This window comes from Bombus impatiens, unplaced genomic scaffold (assembly GCF_000188095.3).
Source record: "Bombus impatiens unplaced genomic scaffold, BIMP_2.2 scf_0074, whole genome shotgun sequence".
Lineage (NCBI taxonomy): Eukaryota > Metazoa > Arthropoda > Insecta > Hymenoptera > Apidae > Bombus > Bombus impatiens.
The window spans coordinates 207,042-226,947 of NT_176493.1; the positions used below are offsets into that span (position 1 = coordinate 207,042).

A 19,906-nucleotide genomic window follows, 5' to 3' on the forward strand; every position below is an offset into this window, starting at 1 on the left:
GGCTCGCGAGCCGCATGTGACTTCTTTCCTGCTTGTATTCCTCTTTAGCGATCCTTATCATATGCATTTGACTTCTACGTACGTATCTTAAGTATCTTGATTCAGAAAGTTTTATTCTTTTAATGCAAATAAAGAATATTTTATGAATATAAATAAGTGGAGCATTAATTAAACTGTAATAGGCCCATAATCATAATCATTGTATATATACATACATATACTCACAGTCGCACGAGATAAAACAAGATAGGAACATATGACGTGGTGGGGACATCGGCAGATTAAGGGTGAAAAACTCGATGATGATACGGAAAAATTTATTAAATGAGATTAAGAACTTAATTGACAGATAAGGAGTTAGAATGACGAGTGTGACTGTTACATTAGTGCTTACTCATCACTTACTGACATCATTCATGTGATATCGCTATATAGTTCTTGTAACATATTGCTACTGAACTTAAAATTTCTTCGCACGACGATACGTGTATCGCAATACGCGAGATACAGCTAATTTTTTCTGAATAACCATACGACAAATTCCTCCTCTCGAATCTTTCAGTTGAAGAGAAACATCGTCGCAGCTAACTCATCAATCATCAATCTGTTAATCTTGTTTGTTTCCTTTGTATCGTGTATTCATCTCTGGAATGTTAATTTGGAGTAAAAGGATAAAGCAAGATCATTTTCAAGCGAACAGTAATTGATTTTTTGGTATGTATTACTCGAGTACCAAAAGTGAAAAGATCTCCGATAGAAACCTTAGTGAGAAGCAGATATTTGTTTATTAGCACATTCTGACTTCTGATGAGTGTCTAGTTGTGATCTGATCATGTAACGAGTTCTAAAAGACAGATGTACGTAGATTCCAAGGATTTACGTAAGATTGCACGCAATATACGCATTAATTATGAGAATACTATATATGTGATTTGTCTTTTTACTGAATTACTCGACTGCCCGCATGGCAAAGGTAATCATATAAACAAAGATTGTCAATCCACAAGAAATTTGTCAAAACCATATCATTTAAAAGGAGATTGACATAGGAGATCTTTGGATCATGAAAATGAGTTGCTACATTTTATGAAAAGTCAAATACTTGAACTTCTCTTTTCCTCTTGCATGTTATCAGTAATTCTGATAATAGCTGTCATCAAATCGTTTTACAACATCTTGCTTCTGTAAGTCGATTGAATTAGTTATTAAAAATAAATTGCAATGTTGAATCGAAGTTCGAAACATTTAATCTATGGTAAAAATCACAGTGATCTCCATAAAGGATAATTGTTTATTGATTATATGTTGTCTTTAACGTTTTATCTATTATACAAAACGCTCTTCACGAGATAAAAAAACAGTTTTATCCTATATTTGCGTCTATGTAAATATCCCTAAGCTTATTTATTTAAGCTAATTTATTTATTTATTTAAGCTTATTTATTTATTTATTTACATTATTTTATAATCTTTTACATTGCTTTGATTAATCTTTTATGTTGCGCTAATTAATATTTTATTACGTTCTATGCTTAAAAGATAAGGAAAAGGAATACCTGCATGCATTTATAAACATTCTACTGGTTGTTTGCTACCAGGTAATTCATTATCAACGTATTATAAAAAAGATATTATAATTACCATTATGTAAGTACCTCTTAACTATCTAACTCTAACGCTATCTCTTATTCTTAGAAATACCTTAGTTGAAAAAAATTTTATTTTTTAACATATCGTGATGCAAACAAACAAAAGGTTGTATTATAACTTAGGAATTTTTAAACAATCTCTCCCCTCGGTTATGCAAACTATTATATTAATTTGTATTATCATAATCTATATTATTAATATTATTTTACATTGTTATATTATATTATTATAATTTATGATTTATAGCATTATACCTATTTTATTAATTTACGATGAGATAAAAATTCCATACTTAAAATATGTAACTATGTTTCAACAAAGCTACATATTCGTAAAAATCAGGATTCGAAACGGCGAAGAAATCTGGTTAATCAGTGTAAACATTGGTTTTTAATTGACCGGTTAATCGGATTCGTGAACCTGGTTAAGCAGATCCCCGTAAATCTGATTTTTCGAGGCTTTTTTCTGGCGCGTCACGCACACTCGTGCTCACGCGGACCCTCTTAACTCGTTTGTTCAGAAAACAATCTAAGTTTAGCGCGACCGTCTAAATGCGTCCGCGGTGGCGGATCGCGAACAACTATTTTCGACTTGTATGTCTCACCTACACCGCGGTAATACTACTGTTTTGACATTTACTCTTCGATCATGGCTAGTGATATTATTTTTATTAATAGTGGCGCCATACGCTCGCACTGATAAATAACTTTGGCTCGTTCTTCGAAATGGAATTTAACGCTTCTAATTGAAATGCGTTATTTTTATCGCCGGTAGCGGTTTAACGAGTCCTTTTTTCCTTTTGACATAAATTTTTCTTTTGTGTACATGTTGGTTTCGCCGAATTATAAAAGCGCATTTACGAATGTCGCCAGAACAATTTAAGTTTCGATTTAGCTTTTTAATAAATTGTCAAACTGTTGCATAATGAATATCGCTTCGTTTATACTTTTACAAATGCGGTTTTGTAAACCGTTGACAGGTTAAACTCTGTTCGCCAAGATACAGAAATCTAGTTCCTCATTGACTGAAACTACTGATTAATTCTCCGTGACTAAATGCATGATAAATAGAATTGCATATTTTCTGCATATTACGCATAATAAAACGTTTATCACTTCACTTTTCAAAGTTATTTTATCCCAGATTGTTAAATGTGAGGGACAAAGGGAAAAGATCTACTCTTTCTACTTCCACTACTTTTGATTAGTATATGCTTGTATTACATTAGGGGTAATATAATCTCATGCATAACAAAGGAGCAAAGGGTGCAAGGTATCTGAACTGTAATACAGTAAGAGGATATTTCTTGTTTTAATAATAATAGAAGAGCACAGTTTCTATTTTGTTCTAATATATTTTGCAACGTTTGATCGTAACACAAAATTAGAGAACATAATGCATAATACATTCTACTAACCAGAAATTCTACTAGTCATTCCTTCATGAATGTCGCGGTTGGTATTGTGAAAAACAACCTGTATTCTAAGTTATAATCTGTTAAATTTATTTTTAAGGTGAATCGAAGTATCGAATTGATGTATGTTTGCAGTATTGCCATTATACTTACCTGTATATTGGTATAATTCTTTATTCTAATTATTTATTATTTATTAATACAGGTATTATTTTGTAGAAATTCTGATCTTAATTTTTTTTTTTTGTTCTTTTTTTTGTTTTCGGTATTTAGATAAAACGAATATCGTTTCGTGGAAACAATTTATTTTAATTATTAATTAAGTTTAAGAAGTTGAAAATTAAGTTTTTCTATAGCGATATATGTAATATTAATGCAATATTTAACAATGTAGAATCAATACAATATTTCACTGAATTGAAATGAAAAAGAAATAGAACATTCGAGACTTTTATTCGGTGTTTTACATAATACATAGTCAAAGTTTTCAAAATAACGACACAAGTCGACAATATCCTAAAGCCGATACTTTGTCTACTTGTATGCCAAAATAATCTACGTGGAATTAATTTATCCTCCGTGCAAGTTTCTAGCTCGAGTTGAAGAACGTCCAATTATCCCAAACAAAATGTCACAACTCGACGCTCGTCGAAACTAAAATATACTACACAGCAACCATTACAATAATACGATATTTTGTCTTGTTCGCGAAGCACGTCGCTTATATCTATTTTAATAGCAGTCATTCGTCTAGACTGTACCATTTTTAATTTATTATATAATAACAACACGCTGTCTTCTGACATAGCTGTCTATTTGGATTGACATCAAAAACTCGTGCGACTCGGTCAAGAAATAAACTAAACACCGGTATCACGATGCAACAATGACGATGCAAAGTCACCCTCGTATTCACTGCTTTTCTCGCTAATTGAATCAAAACCTAGAATAACAATTTCAAAAACATTTAGCATATTTTTTTAAAAATGCGGTTTTTAAATTACACTGTTCCGTCAGATTCAATCTAACGCGCTTGCTGTGTTCAACATCATACTGAGAATCTTGAGGTTTTTATGGCTCGAATTCTAATCGCGATCAACCCTGCTGCTTTATCTTAAGTTTATATAACGTGAAATGGATATTATATTTCAGTAAATATTATTAAAATATAGAGGATTTTTAATTTTTAAATGTTGATTTTATTACATAATGATAATAATAATAATTTAATTTCAGTCTCCTCGGCCATAAGATGGACTTAGCTTACATAGATTCTTAATCTAGACATTCATCCGGACAAACTACCTATATCCTTCTGTACTATCTTTTTCTTCCAGTATCTTTTCCCGCCTCTTTTCTTTTCCGCACACGCCAGCCATCTTACTGCTTCCACATCGAGAAACTTTGCCACTACATCTTTTAACCTGCATTCGCACCTTTTCAATTCCCTACGTGTCTCAATTAGGTGCTTCAGCGTTTCTCGACCTTCCTTGTGTAACACACAATGCTATAGCACACATATGCTACTTTCCTCACCTATCCAATATTTATCCCATTGCTCAAGATTTCCGTTCCTGATCTTTTCTATTAGCTTTTGACCGTCCCCTACACCTATCCTGTATTTGATTTTAATATTTGATATAATAAATATATTGCTTTTCGCGTGTTCTACGCGTTTTATGGATAAAATATTCAAAGAGAAAGAGATATCTAAAGAGATACAAACCCGAAGAGGAAGTGAGGAGAACATCAGGGTTAACACACTTAACATTGTTATGGATAACATTGCTAATATGCTGTTCGATTCTGCCTGACGCTTCTAGATACAATATAAACCACGTCCAAAAAGAAAAGATCCTAACATTTCGTTAATGTCAGTACAACCAGTTTCATCAGATTTCCAAGAACTGCGTGTTATCAGTGCAATTTTCGACCCCTAACGAAGATAATTACTAGACCGCGAATTTTTATCCAAATTCATATTTTTGGGAATATAATTAAAAAAGTAAAGCCTCGGTAGAAAATGACTTTAACCACCAAGAAGTAATATTAGAGGAAGTACTATACTCCAAGTATTTTATATATTCTTTCACATTACATCCCCTGCATTTTTTCTCTTTCAAATTTCTTATAAATGCATAAAAATCCTCAGATCACTGATTGCAACGTTAACGACAGTTTGGCAATCTTTTCCTCTTATCGTTGGTTACAGCTCACATCCGAAAGCCTCAAACAGTATTGAATGTATCCTATCTACAACAACCCCTATCTACAACATTGCGTAAAAGTGCCCATTTTTGTGAATGCATCGCTTCCCTACAAAATATTTGCAATTTGTGGGTAGTAAAACGATCGATAGCAACGTGTAGAGTCACATTTTACTGCTAATTGAACACTGACCAAATACGCTATAGATCCTTATTCGAGGTTTCCGTACAATTATATTGTCAGCTTACGAGTCCTTTCGAGAACAGCGAACATTTACTCTTGGATCGATGGTATGTCGAGAATGCCGATCTGGAGACGAAACAGAGTCTGGGATCGAATTTCTACTTTCTAAAGATAACGCGCACAAATTAAGAGGGCCGTGGAAACTGCTTTCTCAAAGCGACGTATCGTCGCTGAAAGGAAATACTAAAGCCAACAAGGAGATTGCCTCGCTCGCCATAGGGGAAAAGAGAAGCTGCACACGGGAGACATCTTGCACAAAAAGAAAGGATAAACATCAATAAAGACAGCGAGGAAGGGTAGAGACACCACGCTCTTGATCCTTCTTTTCGTTTTGGCTTCCTCTTCTGCCGTAGCATCACCTCCTACCCTCGTTGGTTTGTTCTACTTCTTTCTCGACTCAGCGTTTTGACAGACGAATTTCACAGTTGCGTGTATCAATGTCATGCTATTCCGTGAAAAAAGGTGTCTCTTCGATAGAAACGAACTGAAAGGCTAAAGACACTGCTAGGATGAAATAAAAGAGTAATATACAGGGTGTCGCGTAGCATCCGGGAACCGCTTTGGCGATAAATTCTGTGTATGACCTTGCTTTCGAATTATAGCGAGTTTCTTCTCCAATATATTTGCATACCTATGCAGGAGATACTCAAAATGATTCTCTTTGCATCCGAGCATGAGTCTGGAGACGTTTACTATCATTAGCCATTAATTGTTCTACCCTTTCCATTTCTCCAGGTATTGTTCTAATTTTCTGGACGCCTTGTACAATTCTCTCGCGATTTCGACCCTGTCGACGGACAGACAACTTATTCCAACGTGAAACCTATATTATTGGATCATTGTTCTGTTTGATACATTATGACAGATTTCTATCATTTCTTTCTTAATTCAAGCTTTTGACGCGTGAATATGAACGTTATATCATTGCTCGAAGAATAATATTTTGCTGATAGACGGGGGAGAAAAGATCACAGTCCCGAGAGACGAAGCAGTTGAATCGATGAAATCGTGGAAGGAAGTGCAAGTTGCGCAACTTGTTATAGGAACTTTTTACTTAATAATTGCAGAGTTTAAATAATAAAAAACGCAAGTAGCACGGACGTAAAAATTTTCTTTTTTCTTTTTCTTTAGTGAAGAGAAATGTAAATTGGACGCTAAATACAATACAATAAAACAATTTTTTAATAAGGTAGGTACGTTGAATTATTGTTTCGTAGGAAGTCTCTATTTGCAGACACTTCAGTACGGCGGATAGTAATTGCCAATTAACCTATTATGAAAATAAATATATCCTATGAATGTACAATTTTTATGATTTTTGAAATTCGAAAGAATACATATATGGTATAAATATATGAAAATAAATGATATGAATTTTCATAACTATACGATATAAATTTACAAACATAAATGGTATAAATTTGACATAAATTCGAAGTTTTACGTTTACGCGCAATATAGCATTGAAATGGAAAAAAGGCAATTTGTACTTTACAATGCGCTATTGTTTTCCTGATTGGCTATAAATCAAGTTCCAATTTAATGTCGTGTCTGTTAGCACGGTTCACTGATATTCCACGGAAATCGTAGACATCTTTAAACTGTATAATCGATTTCCATCTAATATATCGTCTGCCATTTCTATCTTCTTTTCCTCTCACCGTCTTCCGGGTATTCGAGTAAGTCCTTGTAGAATCGGCAAGATATTACCAGAGAAAAAGGTGGACGGAGTTAAAGGTGACAGACATTGCTATTGGAGGTTCCAACGAAAAATATTCGCCACGAACGCACTGTATCTACTGGGAAAATGGAATTTCATTGTAACCAGCAGCCCTGATTTAGCATCGGGGATAAAGGCACAGAACGATTCAACGATAAAGAGATTTAGGGAACTTGACAGTGTTCAATTACTGCGTCAAAGAGAGGCTAAGGTTTGCTCTTTGAATAGGTAACGTAATTATAGCGCGATCACGGATACCAGAATTTAGAATAGGTGTATCGCTGCTTCAACGTATTACCAATATTTTTAATGCGGCTAATTTTGTAGATGGTTAAATAAGAGCGAAACATCATTGAATACCAATTAATTCTTGGATTATTCTAATTACAGAGAACCATTTATAAATTTGAATTCTCGTAAATGTGTTCTTAATGAATTTTTTATTCATAGATATAGCCAAAAGAATCTTCCTGTTCGATAGGTTGTTCTAAACTCGTCGTAGTTCCCTTGTTTTAAGAGCGTTTCACGAGGTTACGTTATTTTCAACCTCGTTCATTTTCTTAGAACTTAAACAAACGGTTATAAGGTTGATAATATAAAAGTTTATGAAAGGCCATAAAGGTTGGCGGCGATTCTTTCTACAGCTATACAACGAATTTTATCATTTCATATACGAGGTGTGTCTAAAAGGTAACAGGATAGATTTCGGTTCTCGGGAGTCCGCGACATTGTATCACGATGCTGCGGCGTTATTTGAGACCTATACCTCTGCACTACCTTCCGTATTAATTTCAACTCGATTCAGCTAACACGATCAATTTCGCAGCGAATTTTATAAAAGCATGTTTTAGCGACGCGTTACGAAAATGGAACAGCAACGTATCGAGCAGCGTCTTACACTGCATCAAGAACGAGTTTCGATCAATTTCGAACGAGTCTGTAAATGAGTTTTGTGTCAAACAAACGTATTCATGTGCTTTCACAGCCTCCGTACTCCCCAGATATGAATTCACGTGACTCTCTCATTTTCTCAATATTCAAAAGTTATCTTAAGGGATATCATTTTGGAACTGTGAACAGCATCCAACAGGTTGTAATCGATCAACAGAAAGTAGTTTCAGTAGAAGAATTTCAGCACTGTTTCCAGGAATGGAACGGTGTATAGCTTCTCAAAGGAATCATTCTGAAATGGACAATATAGATTTTTCATTAAATGACATATAAACGTTTCTACAGAATCAGTTTCATTACTTCTTAGACACATGTCGTAGTACTAACATTGGTAAGGGTGCATATTAACAAGTTTGCTACCTCCGTTTAAAAACAAAGAGGCTTCCCATTGTCCAAGTAACGAATTTTCATGATATTACGTAGTGTTACTTATGTTTTTACATATATACTATAGAAACGTACTAAATCAACAATTGGAGCGGTTTTTGCGCCAAACTGGTTTTTATAGTGTGCAACACTGGGCTGTGAATAAACCGTATCTTATTATGTACATATATGTGACGTATTGGAATAATGACGAAGGAAAAGACATATTTGAAGCTAGGTTATTTTTATTTATTAACGTGATACTTTTTGAAAGATTCACATAAGATTTTAATAAACCTAGTGGTTCATTGTCATCATCACAAACTAAAAGGTATTGAAAATATTTCTACGAATATCTGAGAAGCTGAAGTCGAGCTGCGATATGCACAAGTGAAATTACTCAGAATGCTGACACTGGCAGCGTATTTGAGGGACGTTGAAGTCGCTGAGTTGTGCTCTTTCGATATATAATTATCAAACACTTTCAACAATAGAGATGCACTGTTCGAGCGAAGGACAAGTCGCGTTTAAATGAAATATTGTGTAGTTAAAATAATAAAAGATAAACGCGTTGTAACATCAGATCAAGCGTGGTCGTTGTGGATATTGTACAGAAGCATCTCCGATGAAAATAAACGAGGCTTCATCTATTTTTCTTGTCGAAAATTGGAACGCAATCCCCTGTACAGCTCTTAGTGCGTCACGCACGTGTGACGTCCGGCAGCGAGTATGTTAGAAAACGTGACCTGTAGCGTACAATGATTGTTTTCGTAAAAATTCTTAATGGCATTTCACATTTCACATTATGGCCATAAGACTATACTATTAGATCAGTGTTGCCGCAAATGCTGTACGCGTGTAGAAGCACTCTAGAAGTTGGAAAATCCTGTACTCTATCGCTAGAGCAGACGTGCACCACGGAAGAAGAGAGTACGTAGAAAATCAGTCAGGTGTACGCGTGTCGAGTATACGAGGGCGTATAATGGGCTCGTAAGGCTCGATGGATCCGGGCGGATGGAGCTGGAGCTGGCTAGCAGAGAGGGTGCGCACGCATTCTCTCCCAGGAACACCTTTTGCACGTCCATCCGCGTGGCCCAGCCATGACTAACCACCCCCGTAGCGCGACCAGTTCTATCGTTACCAAAGTCAACCTGGATAGCCCACGCTTCCAGGGTCTATAATACTTTTCCGACCCCCGAGGCGAAGTTCCATCCCAACGGAAACTGTTAATAGCGTAAACAGCGTCTGGTATTTGCCACCGAAGGACAGCTTAATTAACCGTTATACAGATTCGTTGTAACAGGTTGTAGCCTTTGTTATTTTTGGAAAATGTCGAGTGATTTCAATCTTGATCAGAGGGACACTTTGACTTCTCTCTTGTTACAGAAAGATTTGGCGAGGTTCAAAGATTTGGGTTTATGTTGCTTCGTTACACCGTCGTTGGTTTCGACGAACACTGATTTCGATGAAAGTTGACAGAGTAGTAACTAGATACGTAGTAATTGTAGTTTCGGCACGTATAGAGCCGACATAAATCTACGGAAACGTATCGTTTAAATTTTTATTAAAAGATCAATCGCAGTTTCTTCCAGAATTTTCTCTTATATGTCGTCTAGTAAACGAATCTTTTTAACTTTTCAGGAAAACTCAAGCCCAAAACTTTGATCTAGTTTGGGAAGAGTTATTCTGTTTTAAAGAGTGTGTCAATATTAATGTAACTGGCCGTATGAGAGAAACACGGTTTAAAGTTTGGAGAAATCGCATTCCGTGGTATATTCAACTTGTGGAGTATTGTATTGAACGATATAATCATACAATATAGAAGCCAGATCGATCAACTTCACTTTTTATTACCAATTTCACATTATTAGTATTCAAGAAAGTACATAATTAGTATTCAACATCTCAAAGAAGAAATCTTAAATTTATAAAAATAAGATTTATCACAAGGAGATAGCATAAATAATTGTAAATTGCAAACAAAATTGTGGTAACAAAAATTTGTAAAACATTCGCAAATTGTCGATTTATGAATTTTAATTTATGGATATAATCAGCGTGGATTATTGTGTAGAATTTTTGTTAAGTTATTTATTTTTCACGTAATTAGTCGAACGTCTGCACTTAAAATTACGTTCATTGTTGTAATATTGTATTGTGATACTATCATCTTGCCACATCTGAATCAACCCTTGCTAGAACGATAAGATAGTAGGTTATATCGCGTAGGGTAGACCTGGTCGAAAATAACAATTTCACTTTCGAATACTATCTCGAAAAGATAGAGATTCCTTTATACCCGAAGCTCATGTACCCATCTAATATTACTGAAAGTATAACAGTTGGACTTTGTGATAAGTAATATCAAAATTGCCAATCAAAAATAAGAATAAGAGAAAATATTACAACTACCCTTTGCTCCAGGGAGGGTTCGCGAAGATAATTGTAACTTGAAGACACCAAAATATTTATTCGACTAAATAAATAAAAGAAAACTAAAATATCTATCTAAGCAAGGAGAAACTGCAACCCAGTTAAATTATTTGACAATTTGAGTAAGATTTTTAACCATTTATAAATTACTATAAATTGTTTGCGATGTTATAAACGTGTGAACGATATGTCAACTCTTAACGAAAGATATTTATATCTTTATCTAAATGGCGGGTGAAATTATAACGAACAATATACGGATAAACGATATAAATGTTTGACGTGAGAATATAAGATTTTGTTTATTGTTTTAACATAATAAAAAGTTAAGAAAATGTACTGTATTAAAATTCCAATATCAATTGATTGACATTAATATCGTATACGTATTTGTACATGCATATAAACATTTTCTTTCCTCTTGACACAGGTAAATGTTAAAATATTCATATATGAAAATGTATTCTAAAACCAATCGAATTTTTATTATATTTACGTACTGTGATTATTTTACTTTTGGTACAAATATTCCATATTTTATTGGTGAAATTTAAAATACTTCCATCACTCGTTTAGAGTGGATTTTATATTATTGATTAATCGCTGCAATCATCGGCCTCTGATATTCGTTCGATAGCTGTTATTGGAGGGAACGCTATGAAATTTGAAAAATGTAGTTTTTGAATCTATAAATCGAAATAGCCAATGAAGATATTTCATCAATCTGAAATATGCATATCACGTTGTTTGACAATCTTATATTTGTCTGTTTATACAAATACACGTGAAATATGGTCGTCAGTATATCTTCGATAATTTCATTTCCTTGATTTGAAACAAACGTCGATAAGCGACGATGGCTATATATCTTCTCTTTCGAACGACAATTTTCAGTCATGTTGAACATTTTTCGGTCAGGTTATTTTTTGTTTTAATTTCGCGCTTGGAGATTGCTTGGCAACGGAGTTGGAAACGGCGTAATCAATGCTCCAAATTACACAGATCGGTTGTCCATTTTGCTATTTGCGCAATGGTTCCTCTGGGAGGAATAATCGCGGGTGGTTCCGCCACGTTGAATTCGACTGTCACACAATCCTTCTCGAAACAAATTGCACGTCATCCTATCTAAATTATGGTTGCAGACATAAGGAAAAGGGAAAACGGGAGTTGGATAAGATGATCTGTTCGATAATAATGCATGTCCCGAGACTTCTCTGGTATTATGGTCATAATTATACCGTGGATGTTTGTGTTTTCATGGAAAATTTTAATGTATACGCACATTTAATGTACAGAAATATTATATGTATATAGTATATATAATAAAAAATATTATATATATATAATCATATTTAATTGTTATGAAATAAAAAGCGTGTATTGGAATTATAAATACCTCCGAGGTGGAATTATTTTTACTTCACCGTAGTTCAGGAAAACTGATAAAAGAAGAATGATTAATGGATTGGAACCACGCGGGAAGAATTAATGTAATCACCGAGTAATATACAATTTTATTCGTATTATTAACTACAAGGTAAAACTGAAACACTTTTCTGGCATCAAATGTGAAATAAAGCTATATGATACAAGGTATCATTGATATACGTTTAGAAAATATTCACGAATTAGAAAATTATTTGCGAATTTATTCTATCGTATCTTATTTCAAAAAATTATGTTCAAAACATAAATAGTTGTATTTAATGATAAGTTTGAAAATGAACAGCTACGATTGCAGATACGGAGACAATTTGCATGTTACGGTTTGAAACGTAGTGATCTAAGAGAATACCATCTATATCGATAAAGAAAATTACCGATACTATCTCTCGTTTCCTGTGACAACCACTCCGTCTTGCATTCTTCTCGCGTGGAAAAGAAATTAATCCGATGGGTAGCGGGAGAAAAAAGACGCGCAAAAGCTCGAAGAAGCGGAAAGAGTCGTAATGAGTAACCAGACAGGAAGAGCGATAGATACGGAGGAGAGGTAGATAGAATAGTTTCATGGCACCTAGAAGAGAGAGACTGAGATGGGGTGGTGGTTGCAGTTGCGAGGTCAATGGCCGACAAGCAGTCGCCCCCCGTTCCAGCCATCCTACCAAACGAACAGAGGTTCTCAGTTATCTGTTTTTCTCGTCTCTTTTCGTCTCGTTTGGTTTTGCTCCTTTCTTTCTCCAAGTACCTATCGAACAAAAGTGACATACAAAATGAATATAAAAACAGGCTAATTGTAAGTCTGAAGGATTGCTTGGAGACAGTGAACTTACTGTTTGTTTTATTAATCGTTAACAAATTTACGTCGTAGCAAGCTGAAAGAGTGGCTGTTTATTTTTAGAAAGATGGTTGCTAAATTATTTAGCGGCACATAGAAACAAACATTGGAATTTAAGTCTCTAAAAAAAGAAAATATTCAAAGAAAAATTGGATATTTAAAAAAAAATAATTGTAGAGAAAGGTGTACAAGCTTTACTAGATGTATAGATAAGTTTATAACATGTTGGCCTAAAATCTAAAATTTTGAGCCAAAATCCACGTCTTTAAGCTCTCACAATAAGCCTCTATTTAACGAACTGGTGTAGATTTACTGTGAGGTATATGTTTGTCAGTAAAAGTGTAGATAAAATTAAATCGTATAAACACTCGGTACAAAAATCGAATATCGTTACGTTTTATTTCGATAATTTAGTGTTAAACAACTCGATATTGCAAGCAATCTTATTAGAATGCAAGAACAAGTAGTAAACCGTAGCATATTCGCGGTCAAGCAATGGACGTCAGTATCCAAAAGGACGTTTGTACTTTTATGCATCAAAAATTAAGAGAATTGCGACTTCTTCGCGTATTAATATGCTGCATACGTTGTAAGCATACGTAAACTTCGATATAGAACACGAAATAGGATTAGATATCGATATACATAGAATACATCCGATATAGAGTATAAAATATAAATTGGATATCAAATAACTGGAACGAATTTGATTAAGCATATCGTATTCCTCTAAAAGTGAGTATGTATTACAAGCTCGAAGATTCATTACCATTTATAATCTTATCAATCGAAGTAGTTGGAATTTCATGAAAACTTTCGTTTCATAAAAAAGAAATTCAGCCGAAGTTGCGATAGCAGATACTGGAAATTATTATTGAAGTCACTTGTCCATCAATCTATTCGATCGAAGTATTATCAGAATTAAAATTTTCAAGGGAAACGAAACTTTGAAAGCTTTTCGCCAGTTTCACTGACAGCCGTGAGTTTCAGTTTGAAAGAAGTTGAAGAAGTACGTAACTCGATTACCTATACTACTTGCATTGCGGCTATATGCATACAGTATGTACATATATCGCGAGCACCTTGACAGAGGCAAGGGAAAATAGTACGTGTATTTCTATCGCGGTAATAGATACGTACTTGTGCCCGTTTACGCTGATTCTATATTTGGAATCGCTTAGATGAATTCCTAAATACGCGAACATTCCGTTTGAAAGTTTCGTGAAGTCGTTGCGTGAAACCGTCGCACACGGCTATAATATTACGTTGTTGTTTTAAAAGTCGAACTGAGTAAATTGATCGCGGTTTGTACCAAGCAACATTTTTTTCGCGCTTAACTTCGGTTAGATTACGTTATTCAAACTACATAACAAGACAACAGCATAATCTGTCTAAACGAAAATGTATTTTAAATTTTCTTCTGTTACAGGGAAAATTCTTTGATCGCTTTTGAACCGAAGTAATTGAATTTTTAATAAGTCGTATATAGTCGTAGATTAATGTAATATAGCCCTGGATAAAACTATAGTCATTTTAGAATAATTAATGTTCACTGATCCCTTTTACATCTTTAACGCGATATTGACAAGCTTTTTTAAAAAGTAATTTAAATTGGCTCTAGTATCTGGCCCACAGAATACTCGGTTAAAATGACATTTTTAGAAGTTTTTGAGGTCGTCGAAGCCAAAAATATTGATCGTTTTTCACGGAAATAAGACGTCAAAAATTTCGATCAACTTGTTGATGTATGACATCCTCGTGAATTTTAACGGGACCTTTTCTAAAATTTGATGCTCTTAACATACTGTATGGCTTACTCTGTGTGCATTTGAATCGTGAGTATTGAAGTAGGTTTGTTTGGGTTATTTTTTATTTTTACAGAGAGCGGTAAGCTGTAAAGAGGAAAATTGGCATTTGGAGCATTGGCATTAGCTGTGCCATCACTTTACTCGGTAAGTTACCCCTTGCCGCTCTGTATGGTCTTAAGCGGATTTCTACAATTAAAATCTTTGTCGGTTAAATGTTCACAAAGACGAATCTTTAAAGGCGTTCGTTTCCGTGAAATATGATGTCCGATTTCGGCTTTCCGGCCCAAACCACCCTCAGAAAGACACATTTGGGTTAAAAATTTTACAGTCCATATCATTACTTCTATACCTAATCCTTCAAATTTATAATCTATCGATTTCATAAAAAGAAAATAAATATGACTTTCAATTCTCAATTGTAAATTTCAATTGATATAAACTTATTTGTCTTAGTAAGATTTACGTAACGACAAATTGATCAAGCGTCTATAACTGTAGTTTCTAACTAGCAAGTACTAATAACACGATTGAAACTTTGAAAAAGAGTTACGAATACGTCATCCAATCGTCGTGAAAGTATAAAACAGTGTACGCGAATATCGTGAAATATTCTCTTGGTCTCTTGGCAGAGTCTCCGTGTTTCGCGTTGAGACACCATCGATTCGCCTCTAAAATCCATTGTGGCAAACATTAGACGCTAGGATCTCGTTTAAACGCAGATGTCCCACGACGAGAGCTCTGGTTATTACCTAAATTCGGTCCGTGGGTCGATCGACCGGTGCTTTCTGGCGTTCGTTAACAAACGTATTCAAGGGATCGTCGACGACGAACCCCCGTCGCGAGTTAGAGTGCCCTTCCCGCGAAACGAGCCGCGAAAGAAAAGTCTGAAGGGAGGAAAATAAAAGAAAAGAAGAGAAGAAAAGAGAAGAAAAATGAGGTTTCTATGGCGGTGGCCAAGTTGAACGTAAAAGAGAATACGGGTCAAGCTTTTTTTTTTTATAGCGGCAATGGCAATCCGGCGATAATGCAGCCCGATTCTCCCTCTCTTCGGGATTGTCGTCGTGCACAAGAGAAGAGAGGATTCACTGAAAACACATCGTTATTTTCTCTATCCGCAATTGCCCCAGCGGGGATCTCACCTTGGTTCGGGCACGCTCTCCTCTGCGTGCGTTTTCAGGGTCACGCTCTCGTAGGAAATCAGGAGTTGCTATAAACTGGGGGAACACGAGTAGATTTTTCTAATATTTTAATATTGTGTAATGTATAAATTAAAATAATATATCGAAATGTATTTGAGGCGGTCATTGGAAGGATGGTATAAATGTAGAGTACCAGTTGTTATTGGTGCATAATTGCTAATTATAACTTATAATAGCGAGGAAATAAGAGTAGTATAAAAGAAAATATGATAGCTAGAATCCTTCTTCTTCTACGTGTGTTTCCATGATCACGCTTTTACGAAATCGTGAGTTGCTGTAAACAGGAACTTAGGTTGATTTTTCAAATATTTTGACGTGTAACATATAAATTAAAATAATAAATTAAAATGTATTTAAAGCGCTCATTGAAAGAACGGTGTAGGTGTAGTGTGCCAGTTATTATTGGTCGTATAATAGAAGTTATAATTATAGTAATCAGAAGATAAAAGTAATTACGATAGAAACATCCGAGTAAGTTAACGTTATTATAAAAGAAAATATAATAACTGGAATTCTTCTTCTTCTACGTGTGTTTCCATGACCACGTTCTTACGAGTTATTGTAAACCGGAATTTAGGTAGATCTTTCAAATATTTTGACATGTAACGTACAAACTAAAATAATAAATTAAAATGTATTTAAGGCGCTTGTTGGAAGATTGGTATACTTGTAGTTATTATTGGTCGAATAATACAAGTTATAATTATGGTAATCAGAACATAAAAGTAGTTACGATAGAAACATTCGAGAATGTTGATGTTATTATAGAATAAAGTTCTTCTTCTTCGTATGTTTTTTATTGTTACGCTCGTAAGAACTGACGAATTGCTATAAACGATCGTATTTGGTGGAACATTTTTCCCTTTTTTGAAAAGTGTAATAGAAAGTGCAAAAATTTCATAAAATAAAATGGATTGTATCTCTCGATGTTCCCTCAGTTTACAAAACCTCTTCGTCTTGATAAAATAAAAGCTTCTCGACGCTTAGAATTGTATTATTTTCTTTCTTCTGATCTGTGTAAGATATGGTGATCATTTTGATTTCTCATGCGTCGAAACAAAGATCTCTTTGTTGGAGTTGGATGGGAATATGGGGATGCGGAAATATGAAAAATTTAAAGTCATGAATGATAGTCATGTTATTGTGGAGGCACGAGCTTTGGAAAATTTAGTATTTCAAGAATGGCAACGTTTATTTGATCGTATTTTTCGTCCTTTCGTTTTACGATACTCCAGCATTTTATCTCTCATTTTTGCAGCTTATCCAGAAATTGCCGATGATTTTTAACTTTAACTTGTATACAGGATGTATCGTTGCTTTTATTAAAAATTCGTAATAATATAGAAATATGAGAAATTAGTAAATAATTGATTATTGACAAAGAAATTATTTTTTAGTCTATAACTAAATTGCAAATATTTATGCAAGTATATAATTTCTATGATAAGTATATAATGCAAGTATATAATTTCTAAAATAACGAAATCTAAATAGAGATCCCATGTCGCTTGCTAAATATTATAACGAATAATTTGCTTTGGCTATTTTATGTATTTTTGCATATTGCCGTTCTATATATTTTTATATCCTTCGATTTCTCATAAGTGTCTAAACATCCGCCGTCTAATTATAATCAACTATGTTTATTTTTTCTTCATAAGCAAACGAAATTCTGGTTATAGAGAGGTTAACGTGTTTTCACCGCTATTTCCTCGAATAAAGCACTCGGCCGTGCTGTTTCGTCGAACAGAGACGAGTGCATTCGCGTTTTCGATAGTGTGAATACGTTATCTGACGAATCGCATATGTAGAACCGGAAACGTTTATCGATTTTTCATCTAGCCATTTCTGATATCGGTGTAAAATGCAGAGATAGGCCGGCACATCGCTCTAAATTCATCGGACACAGTTGTCACGATACTTTGTAATATTTCCTGCTTTTTTCGTTTCATTTCGAGAAAAATTGAATTTATTCACGCGATAAATAAAAATAATCTTTTTCGCGTATTCGTTCCTCGAGCAAAAATTTTATCACGTTGCTCATGGTATTTAAGGCATTAAACATCGCGTTTCCATCATTTTCATGTTTCAAGAGGGAAACAAATCGTCGAAAGGAATTTCTAACGCGTTCCCTCAGGTTTTCGCTTGTTTTACGCTCTAACGCGATATAATTTGCTTAATGCTTGTCGCAATGACGCAGAAACAACGTAATATACAATTCCATTTAGATATTAATTCTCCTAGAAGTCACAGTGAGCGAGTAATGAAAGAATATCGCAATATACTGCAGTGTTAAAGAGTCAAAAATTTATTACATGTAAATGATATTTGTATAAATGTATCTGCTATATATCTTCCAATTTACTCCGCAACGGCCTTTATACCGTGTTTCATCTTCAAATTTTGTTTTCGAAAATTTCAAAAAGTGGAAAGTATTTAGGAAATTTTATTCGAAATTTTCATTAACCCATCGAAGCTTGTTTGAAATTTGAAATTATTGTAACGGTACATATCGGGTGTACTTCTTTGAATACAACAAGCGTCAATGAGTTAAGAAATTTCTTTTAAGAAATTAGCGATTAATTCGAAAAACGATGGAGGTCGTCGTACCCTGTAAAGAGAGATTGCGCTAGACTTTAACTACATGTAATATTCATTAACTCTTGACTGCAGTTTAAAGCTTGACTCTACTTTTAAACACCCTATGCATTCGTAATTAACTATAAACCCAATTCGTTGTACGGCAAAACTTGCGAAAGCAAGTAAAAAATTTTGCAAATTGTACAATTAATGAAATTTCTAACAGTTTGTGAAAGTAGCTTGGTGAACCCTAGATACGCTATCCCACAATTTTTCTCTTACGACCAACAATGCAAATCGACATCGGGCTTTGCTTATCGGCACTCTAAGCCAGAAAGTTTCAAGGCACCGATCATTGCCTATTGCAAACTCTTAAATCGAAAAAATCGTTCCAACATTCGACATAAACGAACATTTACTCGATCGAACTTTCACGAATCTGCGAATATACGACTCGAAAACGCCCTGTCTGTATCTCTATGAATCAACCGTTCAATTTGTGCCCGCAGCTTCCGATCCATACTTCCGAACAGGTAAACACGGTCAGCTTCCGTCGTTAGCGTTGTTCAGCAGCGACGAATCAGCAGAACACACCTCCACGTTGCATGCAATACTAGTAGCGAAATCTGTAAGGGATCGATAAAACGGGGTATATCCTTTGCACGCGTCTTGCGACCGCGAAATTCTTGACCGCGGACGTTCGCGATGTTCCGCGGGGGGTGGTGTAAGACTGGCATGACGTGCGTGTGTAAATACGTGGCGGCTACGTCGCCGCGGCTGGCGCGTACACGCGACGGAAAGAGGGAGGGATCCGTTATTGATCTTCTCTCGTCGCGTACAAGCGATTCCTCTCTTTCTATTTCCCAGAGAGAGAAACGCATCGAAGCAAGCGCCGACCGAACGGTCGCGATGGCCTACCTAGAACGAGTCACTCGCGACGAGAGCTCGACGCATAATGAGAAAGGCACTCTCGCGTCGCCTGTTCGGAGCAAGCGTTGCGCGGTTCGGGCAGCCTGACCGGGAAGCGTGGCCAGGCAACGGAGGCAGCCGAGCGGCGGC

At 35.1% G+C, this 19,906-nt stretch overlaps 1 protein-coding gene across 1 annotated transcript in view; it reads left to right on the forward strand.

Moving 5' to 3' along the window:
• Positions 1-19,906, forward strand: part of LOC100748680 — a 136,606-nt gene that overhangs the window by 14,543 nt on the left and 102,157 nt on the right. The gene's annotated exons all lie outside the window — the stretch shown is intronic.